This window comes from Crinia signifera, chromosome 9 (genome assembly GCF_055691185.1).
Source record: "Crinia signifera chromosome 9, ASM5569118v1, whole genome shotgun sequence".
Classification (NCBI taxonomy): domain Eukaryota; kingdom Metazoa; phylum Chordata; class Amphibia; order Anura; family Myobatrachidae; genus Crinia; species Crinia signifera.
In genome coordinates, this window is record NC_139225.1 from 132,986,209 (window position 1) to 133,000,886 (window position 14,678).

A 14,678-nucleotide genomic window follows, 5' to 3' on the forward strand; every position below is an offset into this window, starting at 1 on the left:
TACTAATATTGAAGGTCAAATGGATATTAAACGAGTTCAAATTGAAGTATTCACAGAACTTCTTAAGTTCTGTCTCAGGACCCCTCCATATAAACAATACATCGTCTATATACCTCCACCACTGGACCAGATTTGCCTCCCAGTCATGCCCATGCCACACCATTAGGTTTTCCCATCTGGCCATGAACATATTGGCATAACTGGGGGCAAATCTGGTCCCCATGGCTGTACCAACCTCCTGATTATAAAAGGTGCCGTTGAAATTAAAATAATTATTTGTAAGGATAAATTCTATACCTTGTATAAGTAGGTTTTGTAAATCAAGATTGATATTGGTTTCTTGGAGGGACAGTTTTACCGCTTGTATTCCATCAGCATGCCTAATGATGGTGTATAAGGATGTGACGTCTGCGCTAATTAAAAAACATTCTTCATCCCATTTTACCGCTTCGATTTTATTGAGTACATCTTTTGTATCTTTTAAATGGGACCTATTGGTCAGAACCACTGGTTGGAGATGATGATCTATAAAATATGATAAATTTGCAGTGATACTATTAGTACCCGCGACAATTGGTCGACCTGGGGGATTCTGAGCATTTTTATGAATCTTTGGTAAAAGATATAGCACAGGGATGGAGTAGTCTTCCCTTACCAAAAATTCAGCAGTTTCACTATTTAAGGTTCCAGAGTTAACAAAACCATCAATCAAGCTTTTTAGACTAGCAAGAATTTTGTGGGAGGGGTCTGTTTTTAATTTTTTGTAAGTGATCCCATCATTTAGTTGTCGGGCTACTTCAGCCGTATACATTGATTTATTTAAAACAACTACTGCCCCGCCTTTATCGGCGGGCTTTATAATTATGTTCAGATTCCCTTTCAAGCTCTCTATAGCATCCCTTTCTTCAGCAGTCAGATTATGTTTAAGTGACAGGAGGTTATCTTTTAATATTTTTAACTCATTATTGACCATCTTCTGAAATGACTCAATAAAGCAACCTTTAACGTATTGAGGGTTGAACGTGGAAGGTTTTTTGAAGGGATTAATAGTCCGATCAGTAGTCTCCAGATTTTTGTCTAGGAAGAATTTTTTGAGGGTAATCTTCCTAATAAACTTATTTACATCCAAATAAAGATCAAAAAAATTACCCAGAGTTACTGGGTGCATATTTTAAGCCTTTTTGTAATACTTTGGTTTCCCCCTCAGATAAAATGTGGTCACTTAAATTATAAATTTTAGTAACATGGTCCTCTGAATTAGGGGGAGAGATTTTAATAGAACCCCTTTTCTTTCTAATCCTTTTGCGTGTACCACCTCTTTTACCCCTTCTGATCCTCCTGTATGAAATAGGGTTTTCAGGGGTGGGTGTAACAACTAATTGATTCTCCATGTTTGATGGTTCCTGTCTAAAAAATTATTATGGCGCATGGGAGATCTATTAGGTGGATGCTCCAAATTCTCAAATCTATTTTGAGATGCGAAATGATCAACCCAATTGGACGGGCCTTCTCTTTCGTTCATCCTTCCCCTATTAGGTGGTTGATCTGGAAAGACTGGATCAATCTTTCTCTCATCCCAAGTCCTGAAACTCTTTTTAAAGGGTACCCTTTTCCATTCTCTTTGATTGCGATTTTTGGGGGTCCTAGGGGGTAGTGGTATTCTCAAATGGTTAGGATTAGACCTCAACATTTCGCTATATAGAGGTTTGGGTCTTAAGGGTGATTGGAAACTCTGGGGTTTCCTCCTGAGTTCCTTCTTAGGGACAGTGATTCCGGAGACGGGACGGCTGCGTGCACCTGGTGGCCCTGGACCGGGTCTCCCAGGTAATGCAACCTCTTTAACCCCGTCAGCGGAGGTCCTGTCTCGCTGAAACTTTTTTTGTTTTCTCCTCATAAGTTCTCTTTCGTTTTTTTGGAGTTTTGATTTGATTTTATTTTCAAATTCCTTATACTCCATTTGGTCCTTAAAAGGATCAGTAAGGGTTTCTAATTTTTTTAAAGTGGATTCCACCTCCTCCATATCCCTTTTTCTTTCTTGGATAATTAGCTCCATTAATGATATGGAGCATGTGTTGAGGATTTGTTCCCATCTTTCCAAAAACATTTCTGACGGTTTATTAAATGACGCTTTCTTAATTATTTGGAGTCCCCTGGGGATAAGTTTAACTGAGAGATATTTCTCGAGTGTAGTAACTTCCCACCAGAGACGACTTTCTTTTAATAAAGTGGCCTCTAGTTTGGACATCACATTTTCTAACGTATCATCTACAATTTCAATATCACCTAAAGTGTCTAAAGAAAATACTGTATCAATGTGTTGATGACGTGTGCTACGATGAACATACATGGTTCACTTTGAAAAGTCAGTTTGTTTGGTCCACACACCATAATGCCCATTACACATTGTGATACACATCATGATGCCCATTACATACTATATAACAAACCGTAATGCCCATTACATATTTGCCACATAAGTGCTGCTTACCTACCTTACCTGCTCATTGCTATGGGGTTCTTGTTTGATGGCACCATAGTACCCATTACACATGATGCCGCACACCATAGTACCCATTACACATGATGCCACGCACCATAGTACCCATTACACATGATGCCGCGCACCATAGTACCCATTACACATGATGCTGCACACATAATGTCCCTTACACATGATGCTGCACACCATAGTACCCATTACACATGATGCCGCACACCATAGTACCCATTACACATGATGCTGCGCACCATAGTACCCATTACACATGATGCCGCGCACCATAGTACCCATTACACATGATGCTGCACACATAATGTCCCTTACACATGATGCTGCACACATAATGCCCCTTACACATGATGCTGCACACCGTAATGTCCCTTACACATGATGCTCTCACACATAATGCCCCTTACACATTAAGCCACACATTATGCATAATGCCCCCACATACCGCCACTTGTAGTGTCCCTTAAGCAATGCCCCCAAAAGTGCCACTTACTGTAAATTTTTATATGAGCCTTCGCTGCTGCTGCAGGGAGAAATGGAGAGCGGTGCAGCTGCTTCTATGGGGAGAGGAGCAGAGCACAGCGCAGAGCACGCTCCCACTCCCCTCCTGGTGTCCCCTCTAGCCGAGTGGACATTTGAAATATTGTGCGCGCTGTTGTTGTGTGTGACGTCGGGGGAGCATGGCGGGGGCCGGCACCACATGATTAAAGGGGGGCGGGCTGAGGTGAAAGCGGAGAGAAGAATTGCAGCGGAAGCTGCAGGGGTGACAGTCATTGACAGCTGGGAAGAGAGCAGGGGGCTGCCCGGCTGTATTCAGAGCACTGCAGGTCACGACTCTTTGAAATAATACCCCTTTCACAACAGAAAATGCAGGGATTTACCTGGGAATATGGTCCCAGGATCATGCAGGGACATTCCCAGGCTGACCCCTTATCCACCAGCCTAGTCCCTGCATTTTCTGGTGTGAGGGGGAGAGACAACCACTCCCCTCTCCCTACCACCCTTTAACCAACCAGCTATATCTACGGAACCAACTGACCCATTTACATGAGACCAGTATCATATTGAAGAACCTTTGAGTTGGCTTCAAATGATTTTTGTCCCGTGAAACTGGGCTATTTGGGTCCAGAGAAATCTGCCCTCAAAGAACATAAACAGTCATGAAATTACATTTAAGAAATAAAAAAAAAGGTTTAACCTCAATATCCCTGGAACCAATTAACCCATATGGATCCAGCCTGGTATCAGATTGAAGGCCCAGCGATTTGGGTTAGACTGAGATCAACCTCGTGCTTCAGTGATGCAGAAGGGGGAACTGGCAGCCGTTGAACTGGGTGGGGGTCGGAATTAACGGGTCCCATGTTATCCTATAGGGAAAACATTCCAGCTTTGCTAATGGGTGGTCCGGTGCACCCCCGGACCACCCCCTAGATTCGCCTATGCACTCCAACTCCTTATGTGTCACTCCAGCCCCCCCCCCTCCCCTCATGCCATTCACAGCCTGTCCTGTGGCCAGTATCCCTTACCGTTTAATCCCACAGCGAAATCGGGGGCGTGCCTATGAATCGTCAGGGGGCCACCCTAGCATACCTCCACCTGTAAATTAGGCTGCGAGCGCCTTGCCAAGGACAAAATTGGCCAAAGATGCTCACAGTCGTGCCCTGCACATGCGCATTACCCACAATGCGCACGCTCTGTGGCCAAACCATCACCCATTCGGAATTCGGAAGGGAAGTGGGTCTCTCCAAGCTCTTTTTGAGGAGGACCCACCGTTCCTATTTTCTCTCTGCCTTTTGGCTGTCAGGGGTTAGTGGAAGTAACGGGACCCTTCTCCTTTGGGAGAGATTCCATACATACGTACGCCACCTATGCGTGATTTAGGTCACGCACTGGGTGTTTGGAGCACTAGCTCGGGCTCCAAGTAAAAAAAAAATTGGAAATTCCCAGTAGTGCGGCGCTAGAAGTGCGACATTGTGCGTACACACTATACCCACTATTGTTAATCTTCTGGCCACCCAAAGTCATAATAGTTCTTCCTCTTGGACGAGGCTTAGGCAGTACTTCACTTGGGAAGTTAATTGATTGAGGGATAAAATAAAACAGGGAGACATCCGGTATTATCGAATCCTAGCGAAGACCCAGAGGTCTAGAGTTTGTACGCTCATAGAGGATACAGTATGTGTCACGGCGTGGCCAATTCTGGGCTACAGGAGAATAATTGTGTCTGTGACAAATGTTATTTTATCACTAAGTCAGTGTTTAGCCATTCGAGCATAAAGTTTCTGAATTGATTTGTGTCACGTGTCACCCAGTCTCGAGTGTGTTAAATCCAATAGTTGCTGCAGATCATGTACATTAAGGGCCTTATTCTGGTTGGTGCGGCCGGGCCGTACGCGTACGTCCCGGGTTTTTTTATGATCTGCGCATGCTTACATTCGCTAATGCGCAGGCGCGACCACTCACCAACGCTTACGGACGGGTCTGGGCGTACACGGGGGTGTGCACCAAAAATAAGCGGTGCTACTACCGCACGATCGACTAAGGCACCGTTCATTTCGGACACAAAACAGACGGCCGCCAACCGCCATCTCAAACCACCCCTACAGATACCGCATGCCAGCGTGCGCCTGAGTTTGCTAATTAACGCTGATTCCTACTCAAACACATACACCTGAATGTAATAACCAATGCTGCAGTCTATTAAGTCCAAACCATGATTTCACTACCTGCAAGCCACACACAGCACTCAAACACATTGGTAGCTTATCTTTCTATACTTCTCGACATTTAAAGGTTTGTTTAATTTAAGGTAAGAATCTTTTTAAGACCTGCTTATATATGCTAAGGTAGGTATTTGCTAAACAGTTAGACACATTCACTACGTGCTTTCATAGACTTTACACAGTAGCACACTCAATCTACACAAGTCGACATGTGTCAACGTGTTCACTCTAATACAAACATAGGTTTTGTATTTAGGATACAATAACATAAACCACATCTAACACCTACAAAGGATGTTTCAGCAATGTTTTAAGCCCATGACCACTATTTTGCACATTAATTAATTCAATCAATTAATTTTCATAATTATAGTTGAAAGGCAAGATTTGCAGGTCCATATATATGAAGGGTATGTCAGCGTACACGGACGTACGCTCACTCTCACGAGCGGTGACATAAGCTGACTTTTCTATTGAAAACAATAGGGACCCGTCCGTGCAAGCTGGCGTACGCTCAGATCTCCGCAAGAAGGCGGTGGGAAGACGGACGAGAGACGTCCGTAAACGGCGGCGTACGCTCAGTTGTACGCCTGTTGTCGGAGTGCAAGGGCTGGGCCGTCCGCGTACGTTGCAGTACGCTCATTTGTACGCCACTCCCCTTCTACGGTATTTCTGCCCGTACGTAAGCGGCTGATTTGTGGGTGGACCTAACCCTAACGGCCGCGTACGGCTAGCGTACGTTAATGGCGAACGTACACACGTTTGGCCGCTCCGATCAGAATAAGGCCCTAAGTCTGTGCAGACAGCAATGCAGAATACTACACAGGATTGACACCAAGATACTGTACCATGGAAATACTAAGGAAGTGCCATGTGACCCAAGCAAATGACAGCTACAGCCAGCTGTGTCTCACAAGGTTGTACTTTCCCCCATTTAAATTTTTTTTTTTTTAATATGATATAGTAAGTAAGTAAGTTTTATTTATTTAGTGCACTTTCTCCAACAGGACTGAAGGCGCTTTACAGACATTAAAAATAACAATGCACATACTGTAATACAAAGGGTTATCAGAACGAGCAACAATGGCAGTACAGCAGTGGTGTAACTACTGTAAGGCAGCCCCAGCAGCCGCTTGGGGGAGCAAGCAGCAGCAGGGTCTGTGTGGGCGCCGGCACCCGCTTAACGCACTGACATGCTGCTGCCTGAAACTGCCCACTGACTGAGCCCTGGAGGCAAGTCAGCCGCAGCGTGGGTGCGGCCATGGCAGAGACGACATATTCCCCCACTGATTCAATTGACTATACATAGAGCCAGCTATTGGCTACTGTGTACAGGATGGGCGGGCGGATGGGCGTGCTAGGGTGGCCGGGGATGTGTTGGAGCCAAGGGATGCAGCAGTGTCTGCTGGTCTCTCTTCCTCTCTCCTGCTTCAGCTTCTCCGTTATGTGTGTGACGTCATCACGTCACACACTGGGGAGGGGGGAGCAAAATTTATAGTTATGCCACTGCAGTACAGATATACATCACACATACAGATATGCACTAGATGCATTCTAATGAGACACGGACATGGGGAACATATATTTACCGAACTGTGCGGCACCAAGGCAGCCATTCAGCGGCGCCACATGGTGATTGCACCAGCCAGATAGGTAGACAGGTAAAACAGTACGGATATAGGACATGTACAGATATATACTAGATGTACTCTAATGAGGGACATGGGGAACATATTTACTGAGCTGTACAGCACCCAGGCAGCCATTCAGCGGCGCCACATGGTGATTGCACCAGCCAGATAGGTAGACAGGTAAAACAGTACAGATATAGGACACTGCGGGGGTGACACAGGGTACATATTTGGCTAGCGGCAGAGATCCTAGGCAGCCAGTAGAACAGTACAGGGTACACAGAACAAGACATAACAGCAACAGAAGAACAAAAACAGAGCACAATTAACAGTACAATTTTTAGTACACAATACAGCTGAGACAGAGAAGTGAATGAGAAGTAGGGTTCTTTCATCATTGATTCCTGGAGATTCCCCCCCACTTCTTCCCACTCGCGGGAAAGTGGACGTGGCTTCATAAAATGGGTGTGACCTATTCCTAAAAGTGGGTGTGGCCTCTATAATATGTGGTACAATCAGATTGTCACGACTGAGGATTTGGGACCCGGGAGTGACCTTGGTGGCTAGCTGACAACCCAATGGAAACAGGACGGAGGCAAGTGGATACAAATGAGTAAAGTTTATTGCATAGAATGAACTGGTACAGGGGACATTTGAAAGTCTGTAAAAGTCTTTGGAAAGCTGTGAACTGATAACAGTTACTTGGAGGCACGTAGTAGAGGCACAGGAGCACAGGAGCTGGAAAGCACAGAGTTGGACCACTGAAGAGCAGGTTCCGGAAGCACGGAGTTGGACCACTGGAGAGCAGGTGCCGGAAGCACGGAGTTGGACCACTGGAGAGCAGGTGCCGGAAGCACGGAGTTGGACCACTGGAGAGCAGGTGCCGGAAGCACGGTAGGCAGTGGTGAAGGTGGTTGCGGGTGCAGGTACTGAGGCACGCAGAGGCAGGTGGACACAGGTGCAGATGCTGGAGCGTGCGGGTGCAAGTGGTCACAGGTGCAGGTAACTCGGAAGAACAGGTGCAGGAAACTCGGAAGCACAGGTGCAGGTAACTCGAAATGCAGGAACGGATGAACACTGGTGCAGATGAACACAGGTACAGGTAAGTCGGAAGCACAGGTGCAGGTAACTTCGGAAGGCAGGAACGGATGAACACTGGCACAGATGAACACAGGTGCAGGCGACTCAGGAACACAGGTGCAGGTGACTCGGGAACACAGGTGCAGGCGACTCGGGAACACAGGTGCAGGCGACTCGGGAACACAGGTGCTGGGACAGGAAGCAGGTACTGGATACAGGTACAGGGTAACACTGGTGCAGGGTCTTGAAGGCACACAGGTGTAGGAACGCTGGTGCAGGGTTTTGGAGGCACACAGGTGTAGGAACGCTGGTGCAGGGTGTTGGAGGCACACAGGTGTAGGAACGCTGGTGCAGGGTGTTGGAGGCACACAGGTGTAGGAACGCTGGTGCAGGGTGTTGGAGGCACACAGGTGTAGGAGCGCTGGTGCAGGGTGTTGGAGGCACACAGGTGTAGGAACGCCGGTGCAGGGTGTTGGAGGCACACAGGTGTAGGAACGCTGGTGCAGGGTATTGGAGGCACACAGGTGTAGGAACGCTGGTGCAGGGTCTTGGAAGCACACAGGTGTAGGAATGCTGGTGCAGGTACTTGGAGACACACACGTGTAGGAATGCTGGTGCAGGGTCTTGGAAGCTCACAGGTGTAGGAATGCTGGTGCAGGTACTTGGAGACACACAGGTGTAGAAATGCTGGTGCAGGGTCTTGGAAGCAGGATACAATGCTGGGTAACTGGAATACCACAGAGCTTAAGCAGGAACACAAGCTGAAGCTTCCTCCCAAGTTATTGACAACAATGCAAAAGCAAAGCGTCTATGCAGGGCTGGGAGGATAACCCCTCAGAGCAGCACTGATTGGCCATCCGGGTGATTGGGAATGGCCACACCTGGAACAGTCTCTGGATGAGGCCAACAGGGAACTTGTATAAATCCTTTCAAGTGGTAACCACAGAGTTAATGGCTGAATCAGAATCACCCAGGTGCTCATTACAAGCAAATACTCAGATCTTGCTGCAGCAGGCTGAGAAACAAGACTGACAGGCAGGTAAGACAGGACAAACACACTGAGTTCTGGCAGGATTGTGACACAGATATTTCTGAAAATACAGTCTAATTTTTAACATTCACAATATTGCCTTTGTGATTTTGTTTATAAAAATACACAATACAATACACATTTACACAATACATATTTTTAAACATTCAAAAAATCTAAAAGAACCTTTTTGTCCATCCATTACACTTACAATATATATATATATATATATATATATATATATATATATACGAAGAAATAAGGAGAGCGAGCGCTCTATAGTGCATGAATCTGTTTAAAAATATTTATTTCAGGTACACACAGGTTTACAGATGGCATAAAATGACGTACCGGACAAAGCGGTATTAGACACCGCAGAAAATTTTCCTGTAGGAGAAGGAGCTCATTTAGGAGGACTCATCTGGTGTTATTATTGGATAATCTCCTATATATTTGGCTACATCTGTCACTCAAAGTGGGTGTCTGTGTCTATAACGCTCTGTTCCTGGACTTTTCTCTTAATGTGTGATTGCCTTCATCTGTGCTGAACACCTTTCTGAGAAATTAACCTGTTTAAAACAGGTGATGGCAATCATACATTAAGGGGAAGTCTAGAAACAGAGCATTGTGTCCCTCCTGGAGAGGGTCATGTTGGGAGGTATGTGACAGAGAACCAGCCCAGTGAGCCCACAGACAGTGCCAGACACCCACTGCCTTCCCATGTTGCCCAGCACTGCTACTCCACAGCCACCAGGTGAGCGCCCCCCTCCCGCGATTTGCGGCAAAACCTCCCGCCCCCGCGCGCCCCCCCCCCTCCCGCGATTCGCGGCAAAAACACCCGCTCCCCCGCGACCCCCCCTACCGCGATTCGCAGCAAAAACACCCCCGCGACCCCCCCTCCCGCGATTCGCTGCAAAAAGAACCCCCCCACGACCCCTCCCGCAATTCGCGGCATAACCACCACCCCGCGACCCCCCCCTCCCGCGAATCGCGGCAAACCCTCCCCCGTGACCCCCCCCCCGATTAGCGGAAAAAACACCCCCCGCGACCTCCCTCCCGCGATTCGCGGCAAAAAGAACCCCCCCGCGACCCCCCCCTTGCACGATTGGCGGCACCCCCCCTGCGACCCCCCTCCCGCGATTCGCGGCACCCCCCCCCCGCAATTCGCAGCAGCCCCAGGATTAAATGGCACATGCAAAACACTGACATGGCTATGGTCGACAATGAAAAAGGTTGACATGAGTTTTTGAAGATTTATTTTTAATTTTTTTTATTTTTTTATATTCATTGTCATGTGTCGACATGGACACCAATGAAGTGGCACACTTATGTCAACATTTACATGTGTTGACCTTTCTGTGTTGATTTTTTCTTGTGGCGATTCGCGTCACACCCCCCCGCAACCCCCCCTCCCGCGATTCGCGGCACCCCGGCACCCCCCTGCGACCCCCCCCCCCTCCCGCAATTCGCGGCAACCCCCCACCGGAACCCCCATGAACCCCGCTCTCCCGCGATTCGCGGAACCCACCACCCGCAACCCCCCCCCCTCCCGCAAATCGCGGCAGCCCCAGGATTAAATGGCACATGCAAAACACTGGCACGGCTATGGTCGACAATGAAAAAGGTTGACATGAGTTTTTGAAGATTTATTTCATTTTTTGAATGTTTTCATATTCATTGTCATGTGTCAACATGGACACCAATGAAGTGGCACACTTATGTCAACATTTACATGTGTTGACCTTTCTGTGTTGATTTTTTCTTGTGGCGATTTGCGTCACACCCCCCCACCCCCCACAACCCCCACTCCCGCGATTCACGGCACACACACACACACCTCCCCCGCGATTCTCGGCACCCCACCCCGTGACCCCCCCTCCCGTGATTCACGGCACACCCCCACGACCCCCCCTCCCATGATTCGCCGCAACCCCCGCCCCGTAACCCCCCCTCCCGCGATTCGCGGCACCCACCCCCGCGACCCCCCCTCCCGCAATTCGCGGCACCCCCCCCCGCGATTCGCGGCAGCTCCAGAATTAAATTGCACATGGAAAACACTGACATGGCTATGGTCGACAATGAAAAAGGTTGACATGAGTTTTTGAAGTTTTTTTTTTCATTTTTTGAATGTTTTCATATTCATTCTCATGTGTCGACATGGACACCAATGAAGTGCCACACTTATGTCAACATTTACATGTGTTGACCTTTCTGTGTTGATTTTTTCTTGTGGCGATTCGCGTCACACCCCCCACCCCCCCCGCAACCCCCACTCCCGCGATTCACGGCACACACACACCCCCCCGCGATTCTCGGCACCCCACCCCGTGACCCCCCCTCCCGTGATTCACGGCACACCCCCCGCGACCCCCCCTACCATGATTCGCCGCAACCCCCGCCCCCGTAACCCCCCTCCCGCGATTTGCGGCAACCCACCCCGCGACCCCCCTCCCGCGATTCTCTGCAATCCCTCCCCTCCCGCGATTCGCAGCATCCACCCCCCACAACCCCCCCTCCTGCAATTCGCAGCACCCCCGCGACACCCCCTCCTGCAATTCGCGGCACCCTCGGCGACCCCCCCTCCCGCGATTCGCGGACACCTAAGTTGCAATACAGGGCATCTTTCATACAATTCTAACCATATTTCTCATATACAAACGTTCACAAATTAAGGGGGCGCAGCCCCTTACGACGGTGTGAAGAGCGCCCGTAGGGCGCGATGAATCACCTAGTAATTCAATATAAGTCTACACTAAAAGAATTGGTCCAGCACTGAATGCATAGGATATATTTTTTCAGAGAATTGGGCTGATATATTACAACTCTAATCCCCACTAAGGAAAGCTACCTCGGGATTCCCTTAGAGAATTAGGGCGGTTAGCAGATCCAGTTCCAGGAAGATTTACTATAGCCTTCTAAGGACGAGGTATAACACGTCTGGATATTCATTGGAAGAATTTGAACCATTTCCCCTGATGAAGTCTATATTAGACAAAACGCGTTGGGACATTGTTTGAACTATATAAGAGTTGAATAAAGAACCTCTTGGAAATCTAACGTTTTTGGTTTTATGAACATTGATGTGACACATGGACATTTAATCTAGGCGCTATACCACCATTTGGGAAGTATATATATATCTCCTATATATTTGGCTACATCTGTCACTCAAAGTGGGTGTCTGTGTCTATAACGCTCTGTTCCTGGACTTTCCTCTTAATGTGTGATTGCCTTCATCTGTGCTGAACACCTTTCTGAGAAATTAACCTGTTTAAAACAGGTGATGGCAATCATACATTAAGGGGAAGTCTAGAAACAGAGCATTGTGTCCCTCCTGGAGAGGGTCATGTTGGGAGGTATGTGACAGAGAACCAGCCCAGTGAGCCCACAGACAGTGCCAGACACCCTCTGCCTTCCCATGTTGCCCAGCACTGCTACTCCACAGCCACCAGGTGAGCGCCCCCCTCCCGCGATTTGCGGCAAAACCTCCCCCCCCGCGCGCCCCCCCCCTCCCGCGATTCGCGGCAAAAACACCCGCTCCCCCGTGACCCCCCCTACCGCGATTCGCAGCAAAAACACCCCCGCGACCCCCCCTCCCGCGATTCGCTGCAAAAAGAACCCCCCCACGACCCCTCCCGCAATTCGCGGCATAACCACCACCCCGCGACCCCCCCCCTCCCGCGAATCGCGGAAAAAACACCCCCCCCCCCCACGACCTCCCTCCCGCGATTCGCGGCAAAAAGAACCCCCCCGCGACCCACCCTTGCACGATTGCCGGCACCCCCCCTGCGACCCCCCTCCCGCGATTCGCGGCACCCCCCCCCCCCGCAATTCACAGCAGCACCAGGATTAAATGGCACATGCAAAACACTGACATGGCTATGGTCGACAATGAAAAAGGTTGACATGAGTTTTTGAAGATTTATTTTTAATTTTTTTATTTTTTCATATTCATTGTCATGTGTCGACATGGACACCAATGAAGTGGCACACTTATGTCAACATTTACATGTGTTGACCTTTCTGTGTTGATTTTTTCTTGTGGCGATTCGCGTCACACCCCCCCCGCAACCCCCCCTCCCGCGATTTGCGGCACCCCCCGTGACCCCCCACCTCCCGCAATTCGCGGCAACCCCCCACCGGAACCCCTGTGAACCCCGCCCTCCCGCGATTCGCGGCACCCACCCCCGCGACCCCCCCTCCCGCAATTCGCGGCACCCCCCCCCCGTGATTCGCGGCAGCTCCAGAATTAAATTGCACATGGAAAACACTGACATGGCTATGGTCGACAATGAAAAAGGTTGACATGAGTTTTTGAAGTTTTTTTGTCATTTTTTTAATATTTTCATATTCATTCTCATGTGTCGACATGGACACCAATGAAGTGCCACACTTATGTCAACATTTACATGTGTTGACCTTTCTGTGTTGATTTTTTTCTTGTGGCGATTCGCGGCACCCCCCCCCCGCGACACCCCCCCCTCCCGCAATTCGCGGCAACCCCCCACCGGAACCCCCATGAACCCCGCTCTCCCGCGATTCGCGGCACCCACCCCCCGCAACCCCCCCCCTCCCGCAAATCCCGGCACCCCCTGCGATTCGCGGCAGCCCGAGGATTAAATGGCACATGCAAAACACTGGCACGGCTATGGTCGACAATGAAAAAGGTTGACATGAGTTTTTTAAGATTTATTTCATTTTTTGAATGTTTTCATATTCATTGTCATGTGTCAACATGGACACCAATGAAGTGGCACACTTATGTCAACATTTACATGTGTTGACCTTTCTGTGTTGATTTTTTCTTGTGGCGATTCGCGTCACACCCCCCGCAACCCCCCCTCCCGCGATTCGCGGCACCCCCCGTGACCCCCCACCTCCCGCAATTCGCGGCAAACCCCCACCGGAACCCCTGTGAACCCCGCCCTCCCGTGATTCGCGGCACCCAACCCCGCGACCCCCCCTCCCGCAATTCGCGGCACCCCCCCGTGATTCGCGGCAGCTCCAGAATTAAATTGCACATGGAAAACACTGACATGGCTATGGTCGACAATGAAAAAGGTTGACATGAGTTTTTGAAGTTTTCTTTTTCATTTTTTGAATATTTTCATATTCATTCTCATGTGTCGACATGGACACCAATGAAGTGCCACACTTATGTCAACATTTACATGTGTTGACCTTTCTGTGTTGATTTTTTCTTGTGGCGATTTGCGTCACACCCCCCCCCCCCACCCCCCCCCCCCAACCCCCACTCCCGCGATTCACGGCACACACACACACACCTCCCCCGCGATTCTCGGCACCCCACCCCGTGACCCCCCCCTCCCGTGATTCACGGCACACCCCCGCGACCCCCCCTCCCATGATTCGCCGTAACCCCCCCTCCCGCGATTCGCGGCACCCACCCCCGCGACCCACCCTCCCGCAATTCGCGGCACCCCCCCACGATTCGCGGCAGCTCCAGAATTAAATTGCACATGGAAAACACTGAAATGGCTATGGTCGACAATGAAAAAGGTTGACATGAGTTTTTGAAGTTTTTTTTTTTCATTTTTTGAATGTTTTCATATTCATTCTCATGTGTCGACATGGACACCAATGAAGTGCCACACTTATGTCAACATTTACATGTGTTGACCTTTCTGTGTTGATTTTTTCTTGTGGCGATTCGCGTCACACCCCCCCCACACCCCCCCGCAACC